Here is a 16,882-nt window from a genome sequence, read left to right as displayed (position 1 = left end):
GGAGGAGCGAAGCACAAGGGTGGAGAGTTGTCGCTATGTGTTTTTCTTCTTTCTTCCTTAGTTTTCCATGCTTTCTTCTAAGGTTTTAGATCCAATAACGTCTATGGTTGGTTAAACCTCTTAGCTAGGGCTAAGAGGTGAAGCTTGTAGTATGATGGGATATTTCTATTATTTTGATTCATGTTTTTGTTGAACTTCATGGATTCTAATTTGAATATTAAAGGAATACTTCTAGTTTTTAATGGTTTGTTGTGACTTAAATTACAATAGATCTGCAATAGCTTTAAGTATCTTCTTATTCCTTTTTTAGATTGTGGGATTGGTAAATCCTGTTATTTGCCATCGTCCCATGGGCATGGTTTGGTGATGGAATCCCTTCTAACTTTTACAATTCTTCATCCGTTGAGAATTAGGTCTATGGAAGTTCAGTTTTGATCTTAACTACTATATCTCTCAATTGGATAGGCGAGGATGCCAATTCCAATTGTGTTATTTGAATCAAGCAAGAGGGCTCCTTGATCTCTATAAGTGGATCCTTGGAAACCCTAATTCCCACCTTTAAATTCTTAAGTTTTTAATTAAATCCTTCATAATTACTTTCTTTTATTCTTAATTTAGGTTTAGATCTTCTGCTAGTTATACTTCTAGTTACTTTCAAGATACACATGAGATTAGTCCCTGTGGATTCGACATCGGTCTTACCAAGATTATTACTACATTGTAACCCTACACTTGGGGTTGTGACCAAGTTTTTGGCGCCGTTGCCAGGGACTAACAGTTATGTTTTTATGAGATTAACTAGTTTTGGAATTAGGTTAAGATTAGGGTTTTTCTACTTTCTATTTTTAGGTTAGTTTTTTTTTTTTTTTTTGAATTGTTTTAGAAACTAACTTAGATTTCTATTTCTATGTTTAAAAACTTCTTTTTCTATTTTTAGAAACTTACTTTCTAATTCTGGGATAGAAACTTTCTTAATTTGTTTTTAGAAAGTAGTTTACTTTCCTTTTCTGTTTTTAGAAACTAGGTTGCTTTCCTTATTTTCTTTTTAGAAACTAATTCACTTTCCCTTTTCTTTTGCAAGATCCTAACATAAAAACTTCTAATTTGGTAACTTCTTTCTAATTCTCTCTCTTTCTATTTATAGATTCTTATTTCCCTTCTTTCTTTTAGGTTTAGGTTAGATTCTGAAATTGAGGGCTAAGACTGTTTCATGCCCAATTGGGTCTGTGACAAATAAGGATTGTCTTTTAAATTATTTTAGTTTGAGTTTTTCTGAGATAGCTCGGAAATCTCAGAGGGTTTGTTTGTGGTGATCCCGTAAAATCACAAAGTGGGTTTGATTGTGATAGCCCGTGAAAATCGTAATAACTATATAAGGTTGTTAAGGTGACCCTGGAAATCCTTGAAATAGTGAACGCCAAAATTGCAAGGGTAGTAATTTTGGGAGTGGAGTAGATTGCATTGAAGCAACAAACCACTATAAATCTTTTGTGCATTGCGGTGATTGGATATTATTATTTATGTTATTATTTTGATTTACTTATTCTTTGCATTAGTTTGATATTTTGATTTCAAAGATGTCGTGACATAAGATTGTCCTACCTAAATCTTTTAGGTGTAAGGTTGTCCTACAAACTATTTGCTATCAAGAATTTAATACTTTGCAAAATTGTATTCCATTGATTTATTATTCCGCATTACATCAAAATATTTGGCATTGTCCTATTCACCCCCCTCTAGGACATTTATACCTCGTCCTTTCAAGTAGTATCACAACGAGGTTGCTCTTTTTGAGATTAATTTCCTAGAGGTAGATCCAGAGCTATTAGAATGTCAAATTTTGATAGTCTATCCATTTTTAGGCCACTGCCCTTTGATAGCTCGAAATATTCCTATTGAAAAGCTAGAATAAGGATTTTCCTCAAATCTATTGATGAAAGTGTATTGCAAGCCACAATGACCGAGTGGGTCCCTCCAATGTTAGAAGTAGTGGGTGAAAATGGAACCAAGTCCATGAAAGTATAAGTTTATAATATATGGACTCCAGGTCAGAAAAGCAAAAGTATTGCTAATGCAAAAGCACTTAATGCTATTACTTGTGCTTTATCACCAAACTAGTTCAAAAGAATCATCTCATGTGACATAGCAAAACAAGCTTGGGATATACTTGAAATAACAACGAAGGAACTAACATTGTCAAGAAATCTAAGATTCAAATCCTTGCAACAAGGTTTGAAGAAATTCATATGGAAGAAAATGAATCATTCATGGATTTCTTCACTAAACTAAATGACATTGTTAATTCTATGTAGGGTCTTGGAGAAAAAGTCCTTGAAAGCAAGGTGTGTTAAAAAATCCTACAATCACTTCCTGACAGGTTCAATTCTAAAGTCACTGCTATACAAGACTTGAGAGACACTGATACAATGAAGGTAAAGGAATTAGTGGGATCTCTATAAACCTATAAGCTGAGTATCAAAGCTCCCAAAATTAGATCCATAGCCCTAAAATCCTCAAAATCCAAATCAAAAGACTTAGCTAATGAAGAGAATGAGGATGACATGGCTATGCTTGCTAAAAAGTTTTATAGAATTTTTTTAAAAATAGATTTGATTTTCAAAAACCGATTGACAAAATTGCGAGGGTAGTAATTTTGGGAGTGGAGTAGGTTGTATTGAGGCACCGAACCACTATAACTCTTTTGTACATTGTGGTGATTGGATTTTATTATTTGTGCTATTGTGCTTTCTTATTCTTTGCATTAGTTTGATATTTTGATTTCAAAGACGTCGTGATATAAGGTTGTCCTACCTAAATCTTTTAGGTGTAAGGTTGTCCTACGAACTATTTGATATCAAGAATTCAATACTTTGCAAAATTATATTACATTGATTTATTATTCCGTATTATATCAAAATATTTAGCATTGTCCTGTTCACTCCCCTTCTATGACATATATAGCTCGTCTTTTTAAGTGGTATTAGAGCGAGGTTGTTCTTTTTGGGATTAACTTCCTATAGCTAGATCCAGAGTGATTGGAATGTCAAATTTCGGTAGTCTATCCATTTCCAGGCCACCGCCCTTTGATGGCTCGAACTATTCCTACTAGAAAGCTAGAATGAAGATCTTCCTCAAATCTATCGATGAAAGTGTGTGGCAAGCTACCATGACCTAATGGGTCCCTCCATTGTTGGAAGTAGTGGGTGAAGATGGAACCAAGTCCATGAAAGTACAAGTTTATAATCTATGGACTCCGAGTCAGAAAAACAAAAGTAGTGCTAACGTAAAAGCACTTAATGCTATTACATGTGCTTTATCACCAAACGAGTTCAAAAGAATCATCTCGTGTGATACAATAAAACAAGCTCGGGATATATTTGAAATGACACACGAACGAACTAACATTGTCAAGAAATCTAAGATTCAAATCCTTACAAAAAGTTTGAAGAAATCCATATGGAAGAAAATGAATAATTCATGGATTTCTTCACTAAACTAAATGACATTATTAATTTCATGTGGGGCCTTAGAGAAAAAGTCTCTGAAAGCAAAGTGTGTGCAAAAATCCTACGATCGCTTCCTGACAAGTTCAATTCTAAAGTCATTGTTATACAAGAATTGAGGGACACCGATACAATGAAGGTAGAGGAATTAGTGGGATCTCTACAAACCTATGAGCTGAATTTCAAAGCTCCTAAAAGTAAATCCATAGCCCTAAAATCCTCAAAATCCAAATAAAAAGATTCAGATAATGAAGAGAATGAGGATGACATGGCTATACTTGCTAAAAAGTTTTATAATTTTTTTTTTAAAAAAAATAGATCTAATTTTCAAAAACCAATTGACAAAAGAAAATTAAATTGAAAATCTAAATCTAAAGACTCTCAATGTTTCAACTGTTCTATATATGGGCATCTAGCTACAAAATGTCCTAAGAAGGGTAAATCTAAAAGAAAAGGCATAATCGCCACATGGGATGAATTGTCTAAATGTGAATTTGATTCAGAAACTAACGAATCATATCAAGAAACTGAAAATGATCTAAAGGCATTTATGACCTTAGCAAGACTTACTTCCTCAAATGAAGATGAAACTTTTGATTATGAAATGCCGGGAAGTGATGTTGAAAATGAAGAAGATCTTCAAGTAGCCTATGATGCCTTATATAAAGAAAGTTGTAAGATTGAAACGAAATTAAAAATTCAAAAGATAAATTTACGGATTTAAAATTAAAACTTAAAAAATATGTTTTAGAGAAATCACATTTTTCTGATTGTTTTGAGAAAACCATACTTGAACTCAATCTTAAAAAAAAATTCTAAAATTAAAGATCTCAAAACTGAAAATAAAAATTTACTATTAGAAATTACTTCTCTAAAAAATTCTAAAGAGACTTGTATATAAACCCAAGGTGATCCGAGACTTAAAAGGCTACTATCTGCATCTTGTCAAAGTAACAACAAATCCGGGTTGGGATATACCAAGAACTATTTAGAAAAATCTAAAGATACAACTCCTATATTTGTTAAAGGTTAATCTTCAAACTCTAAAGAAGAAACTACTACGGTAATAAAGAAAATGAAAAAATCTCATCAAAAACCTTTTTATCGAAAAACTAAGTCCAACTATCAAAGAAAAAATATAATCCATCTCTAGCAGATAAGATCGTAGACTTACTTAAAGAGCTTTTGAAGTCCAACTCTAGAACTATGACAGTGAGAATAAGAAAAAAAAATGCTCTTAAACTAATCATGCCATTAGAAATCCTCTTAAACCCAAAACCATAATGAAATCAGTTCCAAAAAATAAGTGTCTTGTTATCCACACAACTTTCAAAGCTAGTAGCCATTCAAAATGGTATCTAGATAGTGGATGCTCTAAACATATGACAGGTGATAAGGCAATACTTTCAGACATCAATCACATTGATGGAGGTTTAGTAACATTTGGAGATGACGGTAATTGCAAAATCAGTGGAAGAGGTAATGTAAAACTTTCCAATCTTCCTGTTTTTAAAGATGTTTTATATGTTGAAGGTTTGAAACACAATTTGTTAAGCATATCTCAAATTTGTGATAATAATCATAGTGTTAAATTTTCTGATCGTGGATGTGAAATACTTAATAATCAAGGTCATATAATATTAAATGGTCAAAAAATCTCTGAAAATTGTTATATCATTGATGAATCATGTTCCTCGAGTCACTCTTACTATATGGTCCAATCAGACGAAACTGAATTATGGCATCAATGTCTTGGACATGTAAACTTTAGAGATTTATACAAACTTAGCAAGAGAGATCATCTTCGAGGCTTACCCAAGTTAAAATTTTGGAAAAGAAAGTATGTGGTACCTGTCAAATAGGCAAACAAATTAGTAGTAGTCACAAGAATGTAAACTCCTTAACCACATCTTGACCCCTTGAATTACTCCATATGGACCTTGTTGCACCAACTTGAACAGAGAGTAGAGGAGGTAAAAAATACTTTCTAGTTGTAATTGATGACTACACTGAAATTGTGATTTACACCACTATATTAGAAGTATGGAATAGTCCAAGAGTCCTAGAGGGGGGTGAATCGGACTTTTCAAATATTTTACCAATTTAAAATTCCTAATTGCCTAACACGAACTACTTAGCACTTTAAACTAAGCAAGCCAACATAACTCTAAAGGCTTCCAAGCCAATAGAGGATCTAATCACTTAGACTACTCAAAATACTCAAATTAAGTGACTACACTATAGCATAGTGAACATGTGTGTATGAAATATTATATCTATCAATCCTTGGCATTCATCTAATTATGCATAAGCATAATAAAATAAATGCACAAATATCAATTCCAAACACAGGCATGTATAGTGGTTCGGCTACTTGCCTACTCTACTCCCGACAACCGCATTTTCTCCTAAAGTGTGTCAGATTTCACTATGAATAGTTTTAAATCAGGTTCACCATTAACCTTTACAGCCTTAAACAAAGGACTCAACAATTTATGCTCTTCACATGAGCAAAAGTCCTACACTAAGAACCCACGTTTAGGCCCCATGGCCAAGGTCGCACACTAGGCACCTCCATTTAAGCCCACTGACCAAGGTCCCACACAAGGCACCTACACGAGTTTGTTCATAGAAAACTCTTAGCCTCAATCCTACATGAGGATAGAGACGAAACTGTGGAATCTTTAATAATGACACTTACTTGTCGGAATGAGTCATCTTTACTCGCTTGTCCTGGGTTGATTGATTTTCACTCTTTCGTGCTTGAATAAGCTCCCCGATGCTCTGCCAATCGCAATGTTGTAGTTTAACTGTTTGTTTTAGCTTCACAATCAAGAACCTTGCAAATGGTGCTCTTATTAAGGTAACCAAGGTAATGGGAGTTGGTTGAATCTCTAACGTAGCTAATGAATGGATTTTCTAGGAGATTCAACTGATGGATGCACTAGAGTATGATTGAGACTAAGGATATACCTATAGGTTTGGTCTGAATACTCTAATGAAGGCTTGAGATCATATTCTTAATAAATTCGAGCTTTGAATGCTCTTGAGATGATGAATCACAATGAAAAGTACATAAATCTGATATGGATAGAGTCTAAGTAGGCAAGGATAAGCTTGGGTTGCACTAGGGACTCTAAAATGCCATAATCCATGCTTTTCACAAAATTTCGGGTCCTATATTTATAGAGAAAAGGGCCCAATGTATCTATAACAACTAGTTTTCGGTCCTACCAAGTGAACATTTGGTAGTACCAAAATATCACTCAGTGGTACTGAATTAGATCTTGAAGTTTGCTGGATGATTTTTGTTACTTTCGGTGGTACTGAAAGTTGTTCATCGGTAGGAGTTGGTGGTACCAAATTTCCAGTTGGTGGTACCGAATATTCTTCGAAAGCTGTTAGACTATTTTAGGCACTTTCAGTAATACCGAAGGCATCTTTAGTGCTACCGAACGTGCCGTTCAGTGGCACTTTTTTCTACCGAATGTGGACAGATTTTTCTATTTTAACTTCTTGTCCATTAAATCATTCAACAACTTGGAACTTCCTAAAGCCAAGACTGAAAGGATAGAAAATATGAACTTGGAATTGTCTTGAATAAATGACCTAAGTGGGTTTTCCTATTTAGGTTAGAATCGTCTATAGGCAAGATCCTAATCGTAAAAGCTTCTTTGGATTCTGACTTTGTAACTCGGGCTTCTGCTCCAGTTGTTTCATTGGTCTTCATTTGCCAAGGACTCATCTGACTACATGACATAACTAGTCATATGATTGACAAATGTATGTGCGAGATGAGTGCACTACTAATCTCCCCCTTTGTCAATTATGTGACAAAAACAACCTATCCTAGGACACTGTCATGGTCCATACCAATGACCTACCAAAACAATAGACGATTACATATCAATGTACCAATTTACAACTCAAACACAAGTTTAGGCATGTAACACACTAATGTTGCTCCCTCGTAGTTTCTTCTATGATCAACCTGCACTCTGCAAAAAACAATGGAGTATTTTGGTGGGTGGATAGGTTTCTTCTCCCCCTTTTTGTTAGTCAATGGCAAAGGATTTACTAAGAAGTAAGCTAATAACCATATATATGATAAAATGCACGTTAGAGAGAGAGAGAGAATATGTAAATCATATAGAGTTAGAATGGAATAATAGGAAATATATAAACATTATGTGATAATACCCATGTCAGGAGGAATATAACCATGAAAGAAAATAACAAACATGAGCATAATGGATATCATCATAAATTCATCAAAATTACTACCCCATGCTTGGGTAGAATAATTCATCATCCAAAAAGAAAAACAAACCCCTTAAGGGTATTCAACACTCCCAAATATCAGTAAGACAGAGCCTAAGTAAAGAACAAAATCGTAGGTTGTATGGGTCAGTTTAAACTAAGTCATAAAAAAAAAAAGCTATCCTCACAACAAGTTATCATTCACAGAATCAGTAGATTAAGAAGGGCTTGGCTCTCTTGCCTCCATGGAATCATCCTGACTATAGGACAGATGAGCTGAAATGCGTTGCACGGTCCTCTGAATAGAATGAATAATTATTTCCAATCTGGACTGTCGTTTGATTATCTCCTTTTGTTGCTCTCTGAAAGTGGTGAGAGTTTCGTCTAAGGAGGCAGAAGGAGCAGGATGTGCAGCTGCATCATCTTCGGTAGATGCAGGAACCACTGCTTGAGGTACATCATCCTTAGTGTGAGGTCTCGTCCCATGTGTAGATGAAAGTTGCAATCTTGTAATGTTGAGAGCTGTGATGTTGGGGGCGATGGGAACTTCGCCCTTGTTTCCCTTTATCCCGAACTGGTTAGCCAATCGACAGAGCAACTGTCTGAATGATATTCCACTAGTATTTAACTCAAAGGCCAACACAATTTGATGGAATATCATTGTGGGAAGACACATGGGCTCCCCTATTCCAAGTTTATATAGAGTTTCGACCATGAATGGGGTAAGTTCTGTATAATTACCCAAGCGAGGATATACATTGGACACGAATATTAGATGTAGAATGCAATAGTCATTGGACATTGCAGTAGCGCGGAGAGCATTGCCTTTACTCCATGTTCATGAACTCCCCATTGCATATCGTCTTGACGAATTGGCGCATGGAAGATGTCAGTCCATCATGGAAGAAAGTTGTTATGCACCATGTTTCAAAACCGTGTTGTGGGCATGAACTAACAAGATCCTTGAGCTGCTTCCAACATTAGAATAATGTTTCATCTTCCTTTTGGGCAAAGTTCATGATTGACTTCCTGATGGTGTTCGTCTTATGGTATGAAAAAAAAATTATGAACTCTTTCATCATGTCATTCCATGTGTCAATAGATTGTAGACGTAGTGAGTGCAACCATGTCTTAGATTTTTCTTTCAAGGAGAAAGGGAAGAGTTTCAGCCTGACCGTGTCCTCAGACGTGTTACGAAAGTATAAAGTGGCTATAAACTTGTCAAACTCTTGCAAGTGCAGGTATGGACTTTCAGATTCAAGTCCAAGTAACTTTGGAAGGAATTGGATCATTCCAGGCTTGATATCCATGTTTCCTGTGTTTTCTGAAAAAACCATATAGGAAGGGGTGCTCACCCCGGTCAGTTGTAAGTAATCTCATAAAGTATGAGGCGAGGGTGCATGATGCACCTCATTCTCATCCTGGACTTCTGCAACCCAAGGTTGTGGCTAATTCACCAGTTGATTTACAGACATAACCTCAATTGATTCTGAGGATCTCAAGTCGTATCTAACCTTGTGATGGATAGATAACCCCTCAGCCAATCCTCCTTCACTTAAGAGAGAGTTGAAGTCGTAGCTGTAGCATGAATGCAGCGATCTTCTTCTTGGGATATAGATGAAGTCACTGTATGAGTTCAACCCAAAAAGATATAAATGGATCTAATAGATTTTCAATGAAATAAATGAAACCCTATCGTTGTAGATTCGATGCTCCATTTTCTCAAGGTAAAGTAAGGATTACTCTATCAAAATAGTCTAATCAAACCTTGAGAAGGAGAATAGAATAAGCTAATAATAAAAAGAATTACAACACAAATAGCTTAAGGAGGCTTGAAGAATTTCTCTTTACAATACAATATGAAACTATGAATTTTTGTGGTTTTTAGAGTAAGAGAAAGCCTCTATTTATAGCTAAGGATTTGAGTAGTTCGGCTAGCCTGAGATTCGGTTCGGCTGGCCGAACTTCAAAGATTATGTTCCAATCAGAATTCGAGTATCACGGGATAAAATCTTTCAAAACTTCAGCTGGCCTAAGCCCAAGTTCGGCTGGCCGAACACCAGATTCGGTTGGCCGAGCAGGAGGTTCAGCTGGCCTAATTGGTTTAAAATTTGATTTTGTCGTATTACTAGAAACTTAACTGAAACCACTTTTGGTTGGCCTAAGGCAAGTTTGGCTGGCCGAACCTACCACAAAAAGATCTTTTCAAATCTGTCTTTTTGACCAAGTATTATAGGGTTGGCCCAAATGGTCAAGTTAACCGAACCGGACTTCGGGCTAGCCTAACTTGAGTGTATTTAACATAAAATATGATTCTAAATATGCATTAGTGAAATACGCTTAACGTATGGTTAAATTAGGTTTATATTACCTATATGTTGACTCATACGAAGTGTTCTGAACTTTAAATCATGAATAGTTTTGCTTTAAGATGTTGAGTCTTCTTTCCAAATGTTTGATTGAATTGATAGCTTGTATTCAGTCGAGCTTGCGATTGTAACCGGACTACAAAATTTGACAAACTAAAAGGTGCTTTAAGTATAAGCACTTACACGAGTCGTAAGGAAGTCAGCATCCGAACAAGCAACTCGATAGTAGGTTCAACACGTACACTCCTCTCAATAAGATGCCCGAGCAAGTCTTCATGGAAGTCTGAGATAAACGTATCCTCAAATGGCCAAGTAAGATGAAGTCCGGCGGTGACAGGTGGGCAAGCGAAAATACTATCATTTCCACCAAGACCACAACCACTCGGCCAACGACTGTTTCAACCTTAAGAAAGAAATCGAAGCACTCATCCGAAATGGGTATCTATGAGAATATGTCAGCAAAAGAGGAGAGCAAGCTGATTCAAAGAATGAGCAACCAGTCAACAACAAGCCAACCAGGGAGATCCGCACTATCTTTGGCAGACCTGTAGGAGGAGGGGACTCAAACCGAGCTTAGAGAGCTCACACCAGGAGTATCAGTCACTCCAACTTAGAGCATCAGATCCTCGTCACTAGCAGACCTTCGAAAGAGCAAAATGTAACATCTTACTGTCTTACCTTCACCGAAGAGGATGCTCGAGGAGTTCGTAATCCCCACAACGATGTGCTTGTGGTTACTATGACTATAACAGACTGCAAAGTGTTTCAGATTATGGTCGACACCGGAAGCTCACCGATATCCTCTTCGCCAAAGCATTCGACAAGATGGGAGTCGGACAATCCTGACTCCGAGCTGTTACAACTCCCCTGCTTGGATGTTTGGGAGACAAGGTCACACCAGAAGGATCAATCTAGCTCCCACTCACCGTTACTGATGGGCTAAACTAGGTAACCACCATGATCGACTTCCTAGTGGTAGACTGCCCATTCATCTACAATATTATTCTTAGACGACCTTCCCTCAACGCTCTGAGGGCAGTAGTTTCAATGTACCATCTCGCGATGAAGTTTCCTACCGAGCATGGTGCCAGATTGGTTAGAGGAAATCAGCATGAAGCTCGGTAATGCTATACCATGGCATTAAGAACTAAGTGACAAATAATTGCGATCACCTCCCTCAATCCCGGAGAAGATTCAAGTACAAGAGGATGTCTGATGGAGGACCTCGTGCTTGTCCCGCTTGGCAGTTTAGATCCAAGCCAAACAGTTTAGATCGGGTCGTCCTTGATGCCACTGCTACAAGATGAAATCATAAGCCTCCTCTAACGATACGCTGATGTATTTGCATGGTCTCTCATGATATTCCCGACATCGAACCGAAGGTCATAGTCCACAAGCTGAACGTTGACCCCAACCATTAACCAATCCGACAGAAGCATAGGGCATTCAAACCCGAACGATACACTATAATTGCAGAAGAAGTTGAAAAACTCCACAAGGCCGACTTAATTGAGGAAATCTATTATCCGGACTAGATAGCCAATGTGGTTTTGGTTAAAAAGTTCAATGGGAAGTGGCGGGTCTGTGTTGATTACACAGACTTGAAAAAAGCTTGCCCCGAAGATAGTTTCCCTCTCCCCAGGATCGACCATCTCATTGATAGCATGACCGGGCATGAACTATTGAGCTTCATGGATGCCTGTTCAGGCTACAATCAAATTGCAATGCACCCGTATGACAAACATAAGACAAACTTTGTCACTGACAAAGGACTCTACTGTTACAAGGTCATGCCTTTTAGGCTAAAGAATGTCAGGGCTACATATCAAAAACTCATAAACAAAATGTTTACCCTCTAGATCGGGCGTTCTATGGAAGTTTATGTTGATGACATGCTCATCAAGAGCATTAAAACTTCATACCATATTTCTGACCTTGAAGAGATGTTTATAATCCTTTAAGAATACCAGATGAAATTGAATCTGGGCAAGTGCACCTTCGGTGTCAGTTCCAGAAAGTTCCTCGGATTCCTAGTTAGCTAGAGAGGAATCGAGGCGAACCTTGATAAAATTCAAGCTCTGCTCGATATGCGCTTGCCAAGGATAACGAAAGAAATCCAGTGCCTCACAAGGAGAATAGCTATGCTAAACCGTTTTGTACCTCGAGTTACATACGGATGTCTTTCTTCCCTTCTTTAAGCAATTGAAAGGGAAACAGAGATAAAATGGACAAAAGAATGTGAGCTTGCTTTTTAACAAGTCAAGCAGTACCTGGGGTTGTCCCCATTGCTCTTAAAACCAGAGCAGGGAGAATCGTTACTACTATACTTGGCGGTTTCGATGGTAGCAGTTAGTTCGGCCCTAATTAGAGAATAAGAGGGGAAACGGTTCCCAGTATACTATTTCAGTAAGGCCTTGGTCTCTGCCAAGACCATGTACTTAGATGTAGAAAAACCGGCACTAACCCTAGTCATTTTATCTTAGCACTTATGGCCGTACTTTTAAGCCCATACCATCATCGTTCTAACCAATCAACCTCTCCACCAAGTGCTACAAAAGCCTAAAATGTAAGGGAGACTGGTGAAATGGGCAATCGAGCTTAGCGAGTTCGATATTAGGTATCGGCCTCAAATAGTAATCAGGGGCCAAGCAGTGGCCGACATCATTGTTGAGCTCGTACTCAAGCAAGACTAGAGTCCCGCCAAGCTTAGTCATGCCGAGCTGGGATACTGTCCCATCGACTCGGGTCATGCTGACCTTGGTTACGAAGAGGTGGGTCATCCTGAACTGAAATTCAGTCCAAACTGACCTGGGTTAAACCAGATCAACCGATGTGGATGTTGTATGTTGATGACTCGTCCAATTCCAAAGGCAGCAGAGCCGGCATAGTTCCGGAGACCCTATACCAGACATGTGTATAATATGCCTTAAGATTTGGATTCCAAGCATCAACCAATGTAGCAAAGTATAAAGCGTTACTGGCCGGGCTGAGGTTGGCGGCCGCCATGGGAGCCCAACACCTAGAAGTTGATAGCGATTTACAGCTTGTTGTTAACCAGATAGTTATTGAGTACCAGGCCAAAAAGGAACGAATGAAAGCCTACTTAATAAAGGTCAGAGAGCTGATTGGCAAATTCTTGAAGTGTAACATCAGCCTGATCCCTAGGGTAGAAAACTTTAAAGTAGACTTGTTGGCAAAGCTGGCCACTGCGGCTGCGGACGATATCCCAAGATCGATCCCGATCGAGTTCCTTACTGAACCAAGCGTCAGTGAATCCGACTCAAGCACGGTTCTCCCGATAAACTCAAAGCCGACCTGGATGGATCCGATAATTGATTACCTCAAGGAGGGAAAGTTTCCCCAAGACTGCCCAGAAGCGCGTAGGCTCCGAACCAAAGCAACTCGCTACACCATGGTCGGTGACGTCTTATACAAAAGGGATTCTTTCTCCCCTATCTAAGATACCTCCAACCCAAGGAAGCTGTGTACATCCTAAAAGAGATCCACAAAGGCATCGGCAGGAATCACTCCAGTGGTTGAGCCCTCACTCATGAGCTCATTTGAAGGGGGTACTTCTGGCCGACCATTTAAGCAGACGCTCGACAATATGTCCATAAATGTAACAAATGCCAACGGTTTGTGGCAATGCCCTGACAACCACTTGAGCAGTTGACCCCTGTGACTAAAACATGGCTATTCGCCTAGTGGGAGATTGACATCATCAGCCCTTTGCCGACCAGCAAAGGATAGACCAAGTTCGCGGTTGTTGCAGTCGATTATTTCACTAAATGGGCTAAAGCCGATCCTCTAGCAAAGATCACCAAGCAAAAGATTATGAACTTCTTTTGGAAGAACATCGTATGTAGGTATGGAATCCCTCACACGATCATTTCAATCAATGAGAAAGAATTCAACAGCAAGTAGTTCCAAGAAATGTATGAAAATCTCAGAATCCAGAATGTTTACTCGTCACCTTGGCACCCGCAAGCCAACGGATAGGTCAGAGCAGTCAACAAGATTATCAAGAATCATCTCCAGACAAAGCTTGAAAAAGCTAAATGTTCATGGGCCGAAGAGCTCCCCACGACCTCCGGGCATACCGAACTACCACCCGGACGACCACAGGGGAGACTCCTTTTTCCCTGGCCTTCGACGTTAAAGCCGTTATCCCAGTCGAGATTGGGCTTCCTACTCCCCGAACTTGCTCCTACGACGAACAGCAAAACGCCGAACTGATGGCACTAGATCTTGACCTCATCGAGGAAAGGAGAGAGCAGGCACGGGTTAAGGTCATGATCTGGCAATAGAAGGTCACCCGTTTTTGCAATTCCAGGGTAAAGATAAGAAGTTCCGAGCTAGAGACCTAGTTCTCCTCAGAACCTTCCAAAACACTAAGGAACCCGGCTCAGGAACCTTGGGACTAAATGAGAAGGACCCTATGTGGTGACAAGCACGAGCCGACTAGGATTGTATTGACTCGAAGACTTGGAAGGTCGGCTCCTATCGCATCCATGAAACACTGAGCATCTTAAAATCTACAACGTGTAGGGGCCGACCTACCCCGAGTACGAAATCTACTATGTTTAGTCTATGCTGGAACTATTGCAATAAAATCCGAAGGTCAGGAAAAATCTGCTTTCTACTTCAATATCTACAAATGAACCATCTATTAAATGTCTACTATGGGCTCCCCACAATACATGGAGAGACCATCCCTCATTGATGGCCTGACCCTTTAAGAAGAGGTCGAACCATACTCTGTCATTACTACTTAAAGCCATATGATTCGTGTATCCGACCTACGGAGAACTATCGAGGACTCCCCTTGCTACAAGGATAGAAAAAGCCTGACCCTTGACAAAAGGGTCGGATCCTCGGCCACTACAACTACTTGGATATTGCAAAACCGACCTTCTTACTTAGAAAATTCATGCAAACAAATGATGTGAAAAAAATCTTATTATATTGATAGAGCTCCGAGGAGCACATTACATTGAAGTTGCATTATAAATAAAAATTTTAAAAAGGGGGGCTACTAGGCTATAGGGGGCTGCTCGAAGGGCGTTTCCTCTGAGGGCACCTAAGAGTCGGAGTCGGCCTCCTCGAAGGCCAAGAGATCGAGCTTGGTATACACTCCCTTCATATCCTCAAGACATCTCTCATAGCCGATGCCGTACAGGGCATCCCTGTCCTCCATGAACTCCTTAGAAGACTTGAACTCCTCCACAGCAATCGTTCGGCTAGCTGATTTAGCCTCCTTGATCTTCACGTCGATGGAGCTCCTCAGACCAGCCAGGTCCGACTTCCACAGAGCCCCTCTCTCCAAGGCTTTGGCGAGCAGCTTCTTCGTCCCTTCCAGCTCAGCGGCAGATCCTCTGCCTGAGCCTTTAAAGTGGAGCGGAGTTGCTCAACCTCCCCGTGAAGCCGTCCAGCCTCCGCGCTGGATTGCTCGGCCTTGACCCGGCGTCGCTTAGCCTCAACTCCCTTCTATAGCATCGCTGCCTCCGCCTCTTGAACCTCTACTTGAAGGCGTTGTATCTCGTAATTGAGTAAGGTAGGGGCCACCTATAAAAAAAAAGAGAGAAAAATAGACATGTTAGGTCAAGACAAAAATGAAGCAGTGACGACCTCAAATTAACTTACCCCAAGGAAGAATTTCGTCAGTTACCCGATGGTTACATCTGGTAGCGCATCCATGGTATGGGTTGTAAGGCCTGTATCCTAGTACCATACCATTCTTTGGATTACCGCAATCCTCTCCATCAAATTTCAGCAACCTGTAACCTATAGACAGTGTTTGCGAGCGACCTTAAGTCACATCCCGAAGATCTGAGTCGGCTCGACTCGAAACCTGTACCATTGTGACTGCACCATCGCCGCAGTTCCAACACCCCATCTTGAGCACCAATGCGATGCCTAAGCTAGGAGTTGTGGCAGCGTATAATCCTGGCAAACATCGCGCTGAAAAGGGCAAGCCCCAAGTCCTAGAGGGGGGTGAATAGGACTATGCCAAAAAAATGGAAAGATAATACAAATAACGGGAATATAAAGCAACCTCAAATGCACAAGTATTGAGAGGTTGATACAAACGTTGTTTTAAGGACAACTTTACACAAAAACCAATGGCTTATGGTAAAACAACCTGATATCTAGAACAATTGTGAGTATAAAAAACTCAAACTAATACAAAGGAAAAAGAACTAAATCTGGCTATTACAACAATCACCACAATTGCATAAAATAGATACAAGCATTCACACATATAACCAGATACAACCATCCACCATAACACCACAAATTATAACGGTTCGGTGTGTACACCAATTGTTTGTAAACAGCCACAACTACTCCACTCCCAATAACCACAACCCATGTGGTATTGGCTTTCACTAAGAAAGAAGGTTTTCCAAGGTTCACCTTAAAACCTTTACAGATGTGTTTTTCAATGGGCTTACACAAAAAAAAAACCCCACACACTGAGATTTTACTGGCTGATCTCAGTCAAAACCACAAGAAGAGATTTTCCTGGCTGAATCTCTCATACCACAATAGTGAAAATAAAATCAATACTTATCTAAAGAAAGATATTCGACCTAGCCGGTAGAACTGCCTCCTTGTAGATGAAGTGTTCAATCTTTATTCTCACAGAAGAAGGGGTTCTAGGTCTAGATGAATTTTAAATTAAATCCAACCTTAGGCTACTTGGATTCAATTTCTTAGATCTCACAAAGGGTTAAATTAAATTCCCTT

The sequence above is a fragment of the Magnolia sinica genome, chromosome 1, assembly GCF_029962835.1.
Source record: "Magnolia sinica isolate HGM2019 chromosome 1, MsV1, whole genome shotgun sequence".
NCBI classification, from domain to species: Eukaryota; Viridiplantae; Streptophyta; class Magnoliopsida; order Magnoliales; family Magnoliaceae; genus Magnolia; species Magnolia sinica.
This window is presented reverse-complemented; position numbering follows the sequence as displayed.